Source organism: Hirundo rustica, chromosome 8, assembly GCF_015227805.2.
Source record: "Hirundo rustica isolate bHirRus1 chromosome 8, bHirRus1.pri.v3, whole genome shotgun sequence".
In the NCBI taxonomy this organism is placed as follows: domain Eukaryota; kingdom Metazoa; phylum Chordata; class Aves; order Passeriformes; family Hirundinidae; genus Hirundo; species Hirundo rustica.
The window spans coordinates 26,712,291-26,727,647 of NC_053457.1; the positions used below are offsets into that span (position 1 = coordinate 26,712,291).

At 39.4% G+C, this 15,357-nt stretch overlaps 1 long non-coding RNA gene across 1 annotated transcript; it reads right to left on the reverse strand.

The window, feature by feature from the left end:
- Window positions 1-8,967: 8,967 nt before the first annotated feature.
- LOC120756074 (uncharacterized) lies at window positions 8,968-14,597 on the reverse strand. The gene is made up of 3 exons (XR_005702008.2): window positions 14,497-14,597; window positions 13,893-14,108; window positions 8,968-9,485 (listed from the first exon to the last, which is right to left on the reverse strand). It is a non-coding gene; the product is annotated as an uncharacterized LOC120756074 (long non-coding RNA).
- Window positions 14,598-15,357: the final 760 nt, after the last annotated feature.

Genomic DNA, 15,357 nt, shown 5'->3' on the forward strand with positions numbered 1-15,357 from the left:
TGGAAAATGATCCTCCACAGCAGTGGCAGCCAGCATCCTCAACACCTCCACAGAGAGCAGCAATCACTTAGGACTCTTAATTGGTGCATGTGACATAAACCCCATCATGAGGGGTCATGGTCTCAATGAAAAAGTCTCCATTGGCAGCAAATGATGTTTAAATGATATTCAGAGGAGGTCAAGGCCCTGGACTGCTTCCTTGCCTGAGCAATTCAGCAGAATAAAAGAAAGTTCGGTTTTGTTTTCCTTTTGAGCTCCTAGTGCTGCTAAAGCTTGAGCAGAAGAGTTCCTGAAGCCTGGGAAGGTTGCAGTGGCTGTTGCCAGAGTTGTCTCCATCAGAAACCTCCCACAGAGGGAGTTGCCAACAGCAGGCTCATGTTGCTGCTCCCAATTGACAGTACCACGGAGCTGCTAAAAGCTTTTCCCTCTGGAAGAGCCCTCATCTGTCACAAATGGACACAGCAATGCTGAGAGAAAATGAGATCTCATCCTGATGGCAAGGAACCAAAGTGTCTCTTTCATGCCTTGAGTTGCCTGCCTGCATCTCTCTTCTCTCACCACACCTCTTCATAAGCTCACACAAAGCCTCTCATTCCCCATCTTCTCCTTCTGGACTCTTCATGGGGGGAGCAATTGCTGAGAGCCTCCCCTCCCCATCCCAAGCATCTGGCCTTCCTCCAGCAGGCTTTTACACCTCCACTAGCCTGCCAGAAACAACCACCCCAAAACCCTAAAGAAGCTCCTTCTTAAGTACCACACACCATGGCAGGGCTGCAGTTGCATTTCTAGGAAGCTGCAAATTTCCTCAAAGATGCCCATAAGCCTTGTTATTACCTGACATAACTCACCTGACAATGATAAATGATAGATAGATCATTGAAAAGATGATATACAATGCAATCTAGCTAATCACTGATAAAAAAAAACCCTCCAAGCAGTGAGAGACTCTCTGGGCTGCCTGAGCTGTACTGAAAAATCAAGGTGAGTGTCTTTCTAGATTTTTCTAGAACACCAATCTTGAGCCCAGCATCACTCACTCTCAGACAAAGCTCAGCAGGGAAACTGAGACTTGACAAAGTGTCCCAGCAAAGATGCACAGCTTGGAACAAGTCAGATAATTTGTAGTAATTGCAGGTGGCTCATGGAGAGCCATGAGAAGAAGACTCCCTTGAGTCAACTTGCACGTAAGTTGGATTTCTTCCAAGAAGATGTTTGACTCAGGTTGTTTTTTGTTGGGTGTTTTTTTTTTTTTTCCAATCAGAGCCAAAAAAGGAATTAAAAAAGCTTTTAATCACTCTAAGAATCCCATTTAATCTGACTACTGTCTGAGTTAGTTTCTTTACCACTGATGAATTAACCTAATCACAGTGTGATTTAGTCAAGAGTTTTAGAGTTTTGATACTGCAACATTACAAGTTTTTATGTTAGTTGCCTGCATTTGTGTCTGCTACAAATCTTGCTTACAGAAAAAGGTTGATAAGAGTCTTAAAAACAAGCCCTTGACCAAATTAATGAATTTCCATGTTCAGACCCTTCCATTCTTATTTTCCAAAATGGAATACTTAAATAATTACTATGAACTATCCTACAATACAGGTGATTTTAATTACGCAAACTGAAACCAAGCAAAAAAATCCAGTGTTTTCTACGTGGACTAGATCTTTAAAGGGGAAAGGAAGGTAAGAATCTGAAGTACCTTGGGCCACAAGTTACATTACTTATGTTGCCATCATATTCTCCATGTTTTCCCCCTCCCTGGGGAATTCACTCAGACATTGCACTCTCAGATTTTGTCTGGCTGCTTTTAAATACACAAGCTAATGAAAATCAGCCTACTGCTGAATTTGGAAAGAAACCACAGGTAAGACAAACTTGTTAACGTGAAGTCAGATGCAACAACAAGATTAGAACAAGTTTAAACTCATAGCCCAGTGGAGTCATGGCCAGAGAATTTTTCTGAAACCATATGGTATCTGCCATGAGAATGTCAAGAAATAGTGTTCATAGCCACAAAGCTGTCTGGGGGATGGCAGATGGAGAAAACAGTACATGTGCCAGCATATCTAATTATCTTAGAGGCTTTTCATTCCTTTGTTGTTGTTTAAATGTCACTCTGTCAATATCTGATCCAATGACCATCGAAGTGGAGGGGAGTTTCTCAACTGGCTCTGGTAGGTGCTGGCCTCAAACCCACACAGTTTATGTAAGAAAGTATTTAGCTGCTGGCTTGTTGCAGAGTTCTTTGCAGGACAGAGGAAAGAGAAAAGAATGGATCAAAAGGAAGATGGAAATGAGGCTACTTCTGAGCATTAAATGCTCAGGGATTTACTGTGAGTCTATAGTAAAGTGGACATTTCACCCTAAATCCAGATTTGGAATGTTTTTATGTGTGCTTATATCAATAGAAAAACACCCTGAAGGCTGATTTCTTTTTATTTTTCTTCCTCTCAGAAAAGATTGATTTTTTTTTCTCCCAGCTAAAGCTCTGCTGTTTTTTCTGTTCCCATGATGTTTACTCGTCTCCATCCCATGCTCTTGCACACTGCCATGCTGCAAGGCATCGGTGCCAGGGATCCCACTTCCCCAAGGGTGGATTGTTTGTCACATCAGCTGCCTGGCTGGGTCCAGCTGCTGTGTTTCATCCCATGCCAAATTTCCCTGTCATAGGAAAAACAAGGCATACAGCAGAGGGACAGACACCCACTCACTGTGGGGGTTCCAAAAACTTCGAGGGCAGCATTTCTTCTGCATAAGGGGATCTCTTGCTGTGCTGATTCATGGCACAGCAGAAGGATTCAGGGTGGCTGGGAAAAGAGACCATTTTCCTTTGCTTTGGGGAGGAGCTGGCAGATTGTGTAGGAAACCTTTACTCCAGAGCAGCACTGACCTTGTTAATGGTGTCTGCTCTGCTGGGCTGGGAGATCCGCTCATGTTATTTATCTGCCAAGAGGAGCCAAGCTGATACCTGCTGCCCAGCCAGCCCTCACACAGCCCAGAGCGACCAGGCACACGTGTCCACCTCTGCCAGCCTGTACTCAGGACTGGCCTGAGCTAATCCATGAAAAGGTTCAGTGACTGAGCAGTGACTTGTGCTTGGATTGCACATTCCTCAAACAAACCTCACGGGGTGGCTGGAGAGAGGGAGCATTGCCATTCCTACCTCATCCACAGGGAGGTACAGGTGGTGGTGATGACAGCGCCCAGATAAAGCAAAAGAGAGTTCAGCACAAGATTTGTAATCCAGTCCTAAACATCAGTATTCTGCATCTTACTCAGCTTGGAATGGCATTGAAAATAAAATCAGGTTTGTGGCTGTGAGCCAGCCAGGTTTAGAGAGGTGTAGTTTGAATTACTGCACTTTTTCACCGCTGTGTGCTTGGGCATATCTTGGTGTTAGATAAAGGAGTAACATTTCCAGCAAAGCAGCCTGCTTTTGTTCCATCTCCCCTCTGAGGTCTGAAGTCTGTTCAAGACTGTCCAGACTTTGATTTGCACTGCACAAGGCAAGACCAGAATGAATGTGGTCTGAATCTATCACTCAGAGAGAAGCAAAAATGTCATTCAGACTCTGAAAATATAGGGTTTTTTTCTCCTGTCTTCATAAAAACCAACAAAAACCAACCACTTATAGAGCAGAGTGTTTGTTCACAAATGTACATTGCTGCTCATCCTTATGACAGGCACACAGCTAAGTTTGCGAAAGTTTGATCAAAAATTTCTACACAAGCCTATGGTCAGGAACTCTGTCCAGGCAGACGCATAGGAAGGAAAAAAAAAAAAAAATCTCAGCCACCAAAAACTAAGGAATTTTTTTTTTGCTTTGGTAGATATTATTTCCATAGCACACAGGTGCATTCACACATATCTGGACTGGCATCTGTGCTGGGCTTTATATAGCTCTTCCCCTAATCCCCTTGCTCCATTCACTAGTTTCAGGTTTAGAATTATTGCCTAATGAGAAATTAGTTCTTTTTTGAATTAAAGTCTTACTAAATGCTGGTTTTGGCTTGAGCTTTTTTCACTTCACAACTCTGCCTTGAAAAAAAATGGATAGAAAGTGTCATACCCTACAAAGAGCTCTCCTCTTTTCTTATATTTTTAAAGTCTTTATAGCCACTCTTTCATGAAGCTTCCTAAACTCAAAAAAAAAAAAAAAAAAAACCAACCAACCAACCAAAAAAAACCAGTCCTAATCTTACATGGGCTGATGCAGGACAGTTTTGTATTTCAATATGGTTCATGAGGAACGGCAGTCAAAACTATTTTCCTGCCCTCCTCATATAAATAAACATAGCCAACTAAACACATTCCCTAGTGCAGCCAATCTCTAAACTCAGATGAAATTTCTCCTTTTTTCTGACTTGATATTCAGAATTGTATAGCGTAAGTTTTAAAAAAGATTTTGTATGAAAAACATACACCATTTCCCAACAATGATTTATTTTAACTTTTTAAATTGACTTGCTGGTTTTGCTCAACATTTTCTACTCCACAGTTCTAACCACATTCATAATCCAATCAGCATATGGCAAAATCTAAGAAAATTCTGTCAGAGAACCATTAGAGTAAGTGGAATGAGACACATTGCCTATTTAGTCTTATATATTGCTTGCAAGAATTGCTTTTGCTTCCAGGGAAAGAAGTTTTACTTAGCATGTAGATCTTCAATTATTAAGTGTAATGACTCAGAAGAAAATGTTGTTATTTTCTGTCCCCTGGAGATAAGTAACTTATGACTTCAAGCGCAGTGGTAAATATCCCAAAGCTTCAATTCTGGATAGCAGTATTATTTCTACAACTTTGCAAGTCAATACAGAATTCCTACTTGTTTAGCAAACCCCAGAACTGTGTGCGTTGAGATGTAAAGAGATTGGCAAACAAAACCAAGGAAAAAGGAAAAAAAAAATGTATCAAATTATGGAAACACCTCACTACAGGACTGAAAAGAAACATATTTTCCTTTAGTTACTAGTTTGAAGGCAGGTCAGTTCTCACCAACAGATATAATCCAAAGGTTGGTATGGAAGCATTTGAGTCAGATGCAATGTGGTATTCCAAGGGATTTTGTCAGCTTTAGTGTTGAGTCCCTGCAATTGTTGCAGCTGTGTATGAGATCAGACCCTGTAGGTCCACAGAAATCCCAGTCGAGAGAGCACTCCACACTACCAACCACCAAGCCTCCTAAGAACCCTTCTGAAAAACTGAAACACGATTGAGCTGTGGAGCAGATGGGTGTCACCCTGGTTTTTCTGAGTTTTTTAAAGCCTTTTGATTGTTCATAAAATGGAGTCAGACTTTTAGCTACTGTACAATATTAGGAGTAGTTTCTGCTTTTTCTCACACATGTAATATAAACAAATCATTTGTTTTTCATTCTCTGTCCTTTGTTTGCATATTTTTAACCTGAAAACAATTGTAACTGACAGTTGGTCTGGCCATTTAGCTGGAAGGTGAAAACTCCAGAAGCCAATCCACAGCCAGACCCAGAAATGTATAAAAAGTAAGAAATAAACAGGCAGAGGGGCTCTGGGCTTAGCTCAGCCTTGGACTCTCTCGGAGGAACATCTCTGCCCTGTGAAATCTCTTGTCTCCGTGTGATTGCTTTGCGTATCCTGATCACAGATGGGAAAGATCAGTTTCCCAAGTGAAATTAAAATTATCAGTATTCTTGGGGTTGAATTCATCCGCACTTATATTAAATTTTATGCTTCATTTCCCCCACAGTAAATAGATGACAAATTTTCTGAAAAAAACCAGAAGCTGACCTGCCCATTAAAAAACAAACAAACAAACAATCTACAAAAAACAAAACCAGAAAAGTTTCTTGATTTCACACTGCATTACCAAAATTTGATCTGTGCATAATTAATAGCTTCCTTTAGCTGATTTGCTTCATCTTGACTTTTGAAACTATTTATTTTACTGGGAATATTCTTGTATTTCAGATAGTTCACTACAAGCTCTCTGATAACGTAATGAAGCTGGTAACACAACAAAACTTAAGAAATCTGTTTAATATCAAAAAGAGGAAACAATATTTTATTATTAGAATGTTCTATGAGAGACAGCAAAGAAAATAAGTTATCTGTTGGACAGGAAGGCTTCAGATCTCAAAAATATTAAATATCAGCTCCAGGTACATCACTCAGTTCCTTTGGCAGCAAAGCAGGGATCTCTCATCCATAAAAGCAAATGAATTATGGAAGTGATCAATGCAGTCCTGATGTGGCAAGTGTCCAGTTCGAGCTCTGTGTACAAAGATCCATGAGGTCACCAGTGCTACACAGTGGGCCATGAGGGAAATTTTCAATAACTTCACTTAGAAAGCATACTGGTATTAAACTTACTGCATATCAGGAATGTTATATATCTTTCATACTACTTTGAAAATATTGGTTTTGTTATGAAATTTCTGCTTACTGTTCAACCAACAAACAGCATCTGACTACATCAGAACCAAGAGCTACAAGCAATAAATCACAGCAGCAGTCAGGAATAACAGAATTGTTGAGGAGAGGTGGCATCTGTGCTGCAAAGAGATATTTCCAGATGCCATCTCCTCAGGAGAAGTTCTGGAGCAGCCTGAGTGAATTATGAAAGGCATCAATGCTTATCAGCTTGGGCTGATCATGGATAGAAGAGCTTTTTCAGAAAGGGTTGTAAGGTTTGGAGAAGAGGTTGTGGAAATGACACCATGTTCTGAGGTTTCCTAGAAGCAAGACCACAGGGAGCATGGGTGCCAATGCAATGCACTGAGCCTCACTACATGTTCTGCAGGTCCTGGACCACAACCCACAACTCTTTCAATGTGCCAGTTCTGAGATCCAACAACACTCAAAGCCAGAGACTTCAGTGATTCTAACCCATGAATACCCTTACAGAAACAAGTACAGGTATCCAAACATATCTCTTTAGACAGTTGTACATGAAGACACATCAACATTTGCCATAAAAATATAATGGAAGCATCCCACTGCTGGCTTAAAGATCAGAGCCAGCACAGCTTGGATGATTTGCACAGACACAGGAATTACAGGTCTGAAACAGGTGCGAAAACCTACCATAGCCCAACACTCAGTCATGCTCTGAAGAAATACTGTTGTCTATGTCTTTTGTCCTAGAAATAAAAACCAAGCCCAAACCAAAAAAAATATTAAAAACCTAGATACCATCACAGATCTGAGCAACAGAAAACAATCTCGCTTAGAATGCAAATGATGTATTAAATAATAGTAGGAGAGAAAACAGTAGGGGTATTGCATAGCTTGGAAATAAAAATGCGTCAAAAGATTATCTCTAGTTCTTCCAGTTTTGGAGGGAAATAAATGCTTTCTTAATCATGTAGATTGTGGTGCAGCAGAGTTTGCCTTATAGTGCAGGAAATATTCTTCAAGGAAAAAAATGGATTCAAAAGACCAAGGAAGGAAGAAGAAAAAGCCAACAACAGAAACCAAAACAAACCCTGAATAGAGCCTTAATTATACACGTTGAATAAGATGCTCCCTGGCTGCTTTTGTTTAACATAATTTTAAGGCAAAGTCCTTTAAGCACTGTGGAAAGAATGTAGATGATAAATCAGGCTGCTCATTAACTGCTGTAATTCTGAAATATTTTGCATTTCCTGTTCAGGTCCTGGTTTAGGCCTTTTTTGTGTGTGTTAGCGATTAACCTCTGCAGGGAAAATGGAGGGAGCTAAATGGATAATCCCAATTAAATATGACAAAAACATTTGTCAGCCTAACAGTACATCTTTTCTCTCCCTTTCCTTGGGCAGTACATAGTTGATCTCTGCAGGAGGGAACTCTTCAGAAAATCACTCGGGCATCAGCAGTTTTGACTGTGAGAAAGATGAGTACAGCTGTGCAAAGGGCTTTGCCTGCTGTCTTTACAGACTGCAAGGGGTTTGACAGCGTTCTGAAGGCTGTATTAAAAGCCCCACGATGGCCACGTCTCTGTGAGCCATCCCATTACTCAGGACAAAGTGCATGATATTTTGAGGGAAAATGTTTTTTGACACTGTACGTGAACACAGCCTCTGGCCATGGAAATACAATGTTCTCCTCTCAAAAACCCCACTCCCTTAACCCCAACATTATTTCCAGACACATCTGATCTTGTTTGACAGCAAGGGGACTTGCAATAGTTGAGCTTTCAAGGTCTAGTCTAGCTCTACTTTTCCAGTTTTTGTCTGGTAGAGGAAATCAGGATACAAGTTAGTATTTCATCAGTATGAAATTCAAACAATTATTGGGTGTTCATCACAAATCCCCTGGAAATGAAAAGCCAGACAGACTCTTGACTTTTATGCAGGTCTCTCCCTCCCTAATTGCAATGAAAAGATATTTGTATGAATTGAATTTCTTTCTAGTTTAAATCTCTCTTGGATTCATATTCAGGGGTTTTTGTGTTAGATCTTAATTAAAAAAAACCCAAACCAAAACAAAAAAAAACAACCAAAAAAAACCAAACAAAAAACCCCAAACAAACAAACAAAAAAAAAGACCACCAAAACAAAACACCCCAAAAACCAAACCCAAAAAAACTTGTGATAGCGTTTGATTTTTATCATCTGTTCTTCTGACATGATTGCCATGTTCCTCTGATATACTTCACCTCTGTGAGCTCATTCAAGGGCACTGGGTCAGGCCCCAGCCTAAGCACAGAAATGATGTTTATGGCTACTCACAGATTAAAGCTAAATGTCAAAGTACAGAAGGAGGCATTGTAAAGGGTAAGTATTAAAAAGTAATAACCCAGCAAAAAAAGTGCTTGGAGCAGGTGAACAGTTTCACTGAAATTCCCTTTGTATCAGATTGCAGACTTTTGCCCTTTGCTCAGTGTGGGAAGAAATAAATCAAAAAATACTTGAGAGAAAAGAAAATGCAGAGATTCCTCCATTTTATTGTAGCATACACATTTTCATATCTTAAATTTAGCTCATTGTTCTTTTCAATCAGTAACCAGTGAATATAGCAAGCAAGAAAGTATTTATGTGTATCAGAAAATTGTCTTTTTCTAGACAAGAACAATTTAAGTGATATTTTGTGGGACAGTCTGAATCTGGGCACAAAGAAGCAGAAGACAGGATTCTAATGAGGATTTGTTTACTTTGTTGTGAAGAGAAACAGAAAAAAAAAATAACAAGGGAGATAAGACAATGGTAAATGGCCCAAAAGAGAAATGAGCAAGAGGTAGAGCAAGAGAGTGGTGCAGGCAAAGCAGCAGAGAAATCCTGCTCTACTAATCAAACCATAACCAGAAGGTGAAACCTGTATCCAATGAAACCAACATTTTCAATTACTTCTTAGACTTATTGATTGAAGAATGCTTGGGCAGCCTGTTAATCCTCAAACACCTCCCATTATCATTCTCTTGTTGAAGAGAATCTTCTCAGAAGTTTAGTCCTAGTCACATCTTCCCTCCAGCATGAGCCACACAGCTCTTCCACAGGAGCTACAAGAGCAGGTAAAGTCTCCAGGCAACACCTAAAGAGCCAAGGAAAGTGGGTGAGAGTCCCAACACAACGCTGCTCTCTGTCCCTGCTAATCCCTGCTCTCAGCATGTCAGAAAAGGGAACCCCGCTGCCAAGAAACTCGCCGGGCTTCAAGGAAAGTGTCTATTCACAGCACTGGCACAGGATTTCCTTTATATCTCCAGCAACTTACTTAGTCTCCTTATCTTATTTTTCCTCATCTGGAAGAATGGGTCAGTAATTTCACTTCTATTTATTTTGCTTAGTCTGATTAAAAGTCCAAGCCAAGCATTCTTTCCTTCACTGCACTTAACTCAAACCACATAGAATTTCAGAACATGTTTTTTTTTCTGAACTTTTAAGCATCTTTCAGCTTTTCACTGCAGACGTAAGGGCTGAGAACTTGATGGTGTGTTTTTTGTTTCTTTTTTTTTTTTTATGAAAAACAGATCACATAGGGCTTTTAGGGTCACCTCTCTAAAGAGGCAGCCAGTATTGCATTGCCAATAATAAACCCACAACAATTTTGCTGTGTTTACAAATATGTGGATTTTATCCACTTTAAAGCTTGTAGATGCTTTTTTAAAGTTAGTAGAAAACTCTAAACTTCAGATTTTCAAAGGATCGCTCCTGAACCTCTGCTTCTCCCTCTTCTCATCTCACCATCACTCTACTATGAAAACATCCTGCACAGAGCTAAGCTTCAAGCACAAAAACAGTGCTTTGAACCAAGAGATTCTGAAGTAGAAATGTTCTTGTTACTGTATCCACAGACCTCTACCCAAAGAGGAATGTTTTCCCTCTGCCTTCTGGTGTTCAATGGAGAGCACTCAAACAGAATGAAGTCCCCTGAGATCCTGAACACATGATAGGATGGACTTGCTGTGACTGCTATGAAAAACACAAACAGTGGGGTTATATTCATTTACCCCAAGGCAAAGGAGAGGTCATTCCAAACTCACCAGGATGCAAGAATACAGATAAACAAGTTCTGTAAAAGTTATTGAAATGTTCTGAAAAGGATTTGTTGGCATCAAAAAACCCCATCTACACTTTCTGGAGGGATTTATCATGTCCTTAGATCCACTCTACACTACCAGTCTTCCAGATGAGCTGGTCAAGATGAAAGTTAAGATGAATACAGAGGGGTAAAGATTCTGATTGTGTCCAGAATTAATCTGACTGGATGATTTCATTTTTCTTACCATAAATTCTAGTAGAGTTCACAGCTATTTCCAGGCAAAGAGACTTTGTTTCAACCTGGTGCACCTCTGAATTCTCAGAGTTGTAAAGCCACACTGTTAAACAACACAGCCAGATTTAAAGACAACAGAAGACACTTTGTGGAAAGCTTTGTGCTGCTGAAGCCAATGGGACGAAATTGAGATTTCTAGATAGCATCACTTTTTATGTCAAGCTAGTAGAAGTTTAAATGATCATTTGGAGGTGCCTTCCTAGTTCTATCTTCACTTCAGACCGAGGCAAGAACAACAGTTACCACTTGATTTTAAGTACAACATTTAAACTGAACTGGGTCCAAAGATCTGTGCTCTCCCTGACTCATCTTACAGTTAACTTCTACTCACTAAATTTTGCCTCTGAGGTGCCTGGAAACATAAAAATATTTTCTATAATAAATGAAAAATTATAGAGCAATATACTGTCTGACTCCAGCAGGGTTTCCTTTCTGCACTTGTTATATATTTATTTTAAATATTATTTAGTACCAGGGATTATGACAGCAGAATCATTCCAGGTAATAAATTGTAGATGTTTATTTACTATGCATTAATGTGGAAAACACAACTTGATATTCTTGGTTAGAACCATGGAGTTAGAATTTCTTTTCTTAACTAAGCACTCTAGTCCTGAAGTTACTTGCTTTCCAGGTGAGATGGGCATGTTCTGTCTCAAGAGACAGCTTGAGGAGAAATTTAAAGGTCTTTCAGTACCTAAAGGGGCTACATGAGTTGGAAAGAGGCTTTTTAAAAGGACATGGGTTGATAGGAAAAGGGGCAGTGTCTTTAACATTGAAAGAGAGTAGGTTTAGATTAGCTATTAGGAAGAGGTTCCTCACTGTGATTGTGGTGAGGCACGGGCACGGGTTGCCCACAGAAGCTGTGGATGCCCCATTCCTGCGAGTGTTCAAGGCCAGGCTGGATGAGGCTCTGAGCATCCTGGTCTAGTGGGAAGTGTCCCTGCCCATGGCAGGGGAGTTGGAACAAGATGATCTTTAAGGTCTCTTCTAATCCAAACCATTTTATGATTCTGCGATCTCATGTGTTTGAGCCAGAAACTCCATCCAAGGTCAAGTTGGGAAAAAACCCAAAACCAACATGAAATATTTTCTTACAAAACCCCCAGAACACTATGACATTCTTAACCAATTCTAGCTTTAATGGCATCTCTTGACCTTTTGTGTCAATTGACTGGCTCCATTGTGACTTTAGCTGTGTGAAAGGTCTTTAGGATCCAGATAGGTCAACCAGCTCAGAATGCTCCATGTGGAGAGGAAACTTAGAATAGCACAGAGGCATTCCTGCAAAATTAATCACTGATCCTTTTGCACATATTCCCCACCAAACCCACTAGTTTTAATAGTGACTTTTGGTGGGAAAGATATTTGTTCTTCTATCTCCAGCGTTAACTCATTTCACAAACAGTAATAAATAGCAGCACTTGATGCTCAACTCAGCACTAGAGCAAAGAACTTGCCCTTTTTATCCACAAAACAGACAGAAATTCACAGTCAATGTTAGAACTTCTCATATATTACAAGTCACAGATTTATGAATGAAGACAGTTTGGATAAGCTGAATAATAACCTTTGCAGGATATAGCAGAATAAATTTATAACACAACTGCCACTTTTACAGGTGAGTTGTCTCTTTTTATGATGGAGGATGAGAGAATTCTGTAAGTTCCCATGTTAACACATCTTTTTTAACGGAGTGTCCTAATAATAAATAATAACTTAAAAAAAGAGAAAAAAACGTAAATCTGCCTGTAAAGTTGTCATTTGGAGTGATATTACTTTAGAGGGTGCAGTGCAGAGGGAAGAAAGCCCTCCACTATTGAGCTGTTCCAAAACTTCTATGAAAACAGAAGTTTCTGTTTGTTACCAATCTGTCACTGTTGCTAACCCTTTCCCCTCTCCCAGACTGCACCGTTCAGCACTAAATCTTTCCCCAAAGGGATCCACAGAACCAAACTCACTCTCTGCTACTCTTATTTTGAGAAACAAAAATTACCATTTCACCCATCTCCTGTGCTCCATTACAGCCAGATGTATCTGCCAAAAGAACCTTTCAAACTACATGCCTCCAAGTCTACAGGTGACTATGAAAAGCAATAGAGAGCCAAGTTTAGTCTCTAATGGATCTTATCTAGAAAAATACATTCTAGTTAATACACTCACTACTTTGACCTTTTTTCTGTAGAGGTATCACACACAGATGTAAGGAAGAAAGGAATTTGACTTCTATTTCAACTGAAGTTTCATTCCAAAGAGTGCTGTCAGAAGCAGACATTGAAGTCCAGAACCACTGTAATTCCTAAGCTAACCCATTTTTCATAAAAGGATTGAAGTAAAATTATTTTGTTTTATTCCTGTATTAATTTAAAGTTGATGTATCAAAATATTTGCATTACTTTTTTAAATAGATATAGTAATAAAAGCTGGTCTAAAAATAATAGGTCCCATGATATTTTTGTCATGGGCCATTTTGATAATTAAGATATTCTGCTTTTTGCATTGCTAAAGTGATACAAAAATAGTAATAAGACCTCCCCAACAGTTTGCCAACTTTTAATTACAAGATCATAGGGCTGGAATTCTTCATTTTATTTGCTGCTAGATTTAGCAAGTAAGTGGCTAGGTAAGCTTCCTTTCCCAAGCTCTGTTCTGCTGTGTAACGCATTGTCCCATGAATCCTTCTTTCTGACTTTATGCCAACAGTCAGGAATGTATGAAAACCAAGAGCCAGGGAAGGTTTTGTGCTGACTTCAGAAAGAAAGTAGAGAAGTGGATAACTGGACACCAATCCCAAAGTTAAAGGACAACAAGACTTCCAAATCTAGGTGTTTTATTTTTTTTTAAGGAAATGATGAAAGGAAGATTATCTTCAAGACACTGGCTGAGTCTCTTGCACAAAGCAGGACCCTTTATCTAGCACAGCCTTTGAACACATAGCTTTAACTTCAGGCAACCAGCCACAAGCCAGTTTAAAACCACCCACACCCTACCTACAAAGATGTACCCATAGGCCTCTTTAGGTTGTAGAGCAATATCACTCAAAAGACACAGAAATAAACATTCTCCTGAACATCCAGTAAACCACTAAAAGCCTTGAGAAAAAAAAAAAAATCTATTAAACTACTGATTTCATAATGCACTATAGGACCTTATCATAGCACTCACCTCTGCTTGCTGAACCAGGGGTGATTGTTGCTCAGAATGCTCCACCACAAGAAATTAATTTCCAAGTGTTCTCCACAAATACCCAAACTCACACCTCCCCAAAAACTACAGCTACTACAAAACTTTTATACTGGTTCAATTCTGTGCAGATGGCTGCAGGGAGCAGGGATTTGATTTGGGATTAAATTCACCTGAAGGTCTGGAGATGAAATTCACCTGGAACAGAAAAACATTCTTTGTAAGATTTAACCATTCTTAAGCAACATTTTGAGTGGGTCACAATTTTTTTTTGAATCAAAAGAAACAGAAAGATAAAATTGAAAGAAGACAAATAGTTGATGCAGTCACAAGCAGTTTAAAGGTGAAAAATAACTGGTTAATACAGTCTGCTCATCTGGGTTGTGCAGTGGTAGGAAAAATCTGAAGGGGATAGAGATCTTACAGTAAAACATTTTGGACAAGCCTTTGTATTCATCTGTATAAAAGACATAGTATTCTGTAATGATAAAAATGTAGAACAGGACCTTGTCTTTCTCATTTAATCCCATATGGATTCAGATAACAAAAAAAGATCAAACAGGCTCAGTAGAGTGTTCCCTCTTACCATGAAAAGAAAATGCTGGTTTGGCATTATTTTCCCAGCAGCTTGGCAATGTCTATTCATATTTCAGAACTGTTGCTGATCTCCGTTCTCGTAAGTCCAAGGTATCTGACTTGTTACAGTTGTATGCATTTTCCTGGAAATCATGGGAGACCACCATCAATTCAGGAATGTCTTGGGAAATCCACAAATGTTCTGCAAACATTTGGTGGGTGAATGGCAATGCTGAAGGAGGCTATACTTGGTTACTCAAACATTTTAACAGGAAACAGATTCTCCAAACAGAAATGAAGGCTGTTGAATAAGAGGGAAGATTGCAAAAGGGTCCCAGGCTGACCCCTCCACTGGACACCAGGTCAGTGCCCACAGCTGCCTGTAAAGAGAAAGGGCTTCATCACAAAATAATATTGGTGCCATGTCCTCAGATCATTCTCTTTAATAGATTTAGCCATGTTTGCTGAAGCCTTCATAAAATTCTAGCTACAAGTCAGGAGAAAAATCTGATGCAGAAAGGGGTGTGGGAAACATCTCTGTTGTTACATTCTGTTGGCTCTGGAAAGTTTAACAACTGTATCAAAGATCTTTGTCCATCCTTGGATTAGGTTGAGTCAAGCTACCTCCTTATTACTGAAATTCAAGAAGTTAAAGAAAATATTGGAGAAGTAAGCAGATGTTTTCAGTTATCCTCCTTCCTGAAAAGGAAGTTGCTCAGACAACAAAATGAGGTGAAATAAATAGAAAGTACATTTTGAACATACAGCTCTTCCTGTGAATCCTTTATGGGAAATGGATTTTTTTCCATTCAGAAGTTGCTTACAAAGTAAAGGTCTTGTTTATAGATTTTTAAAATATTCATGCAAACAT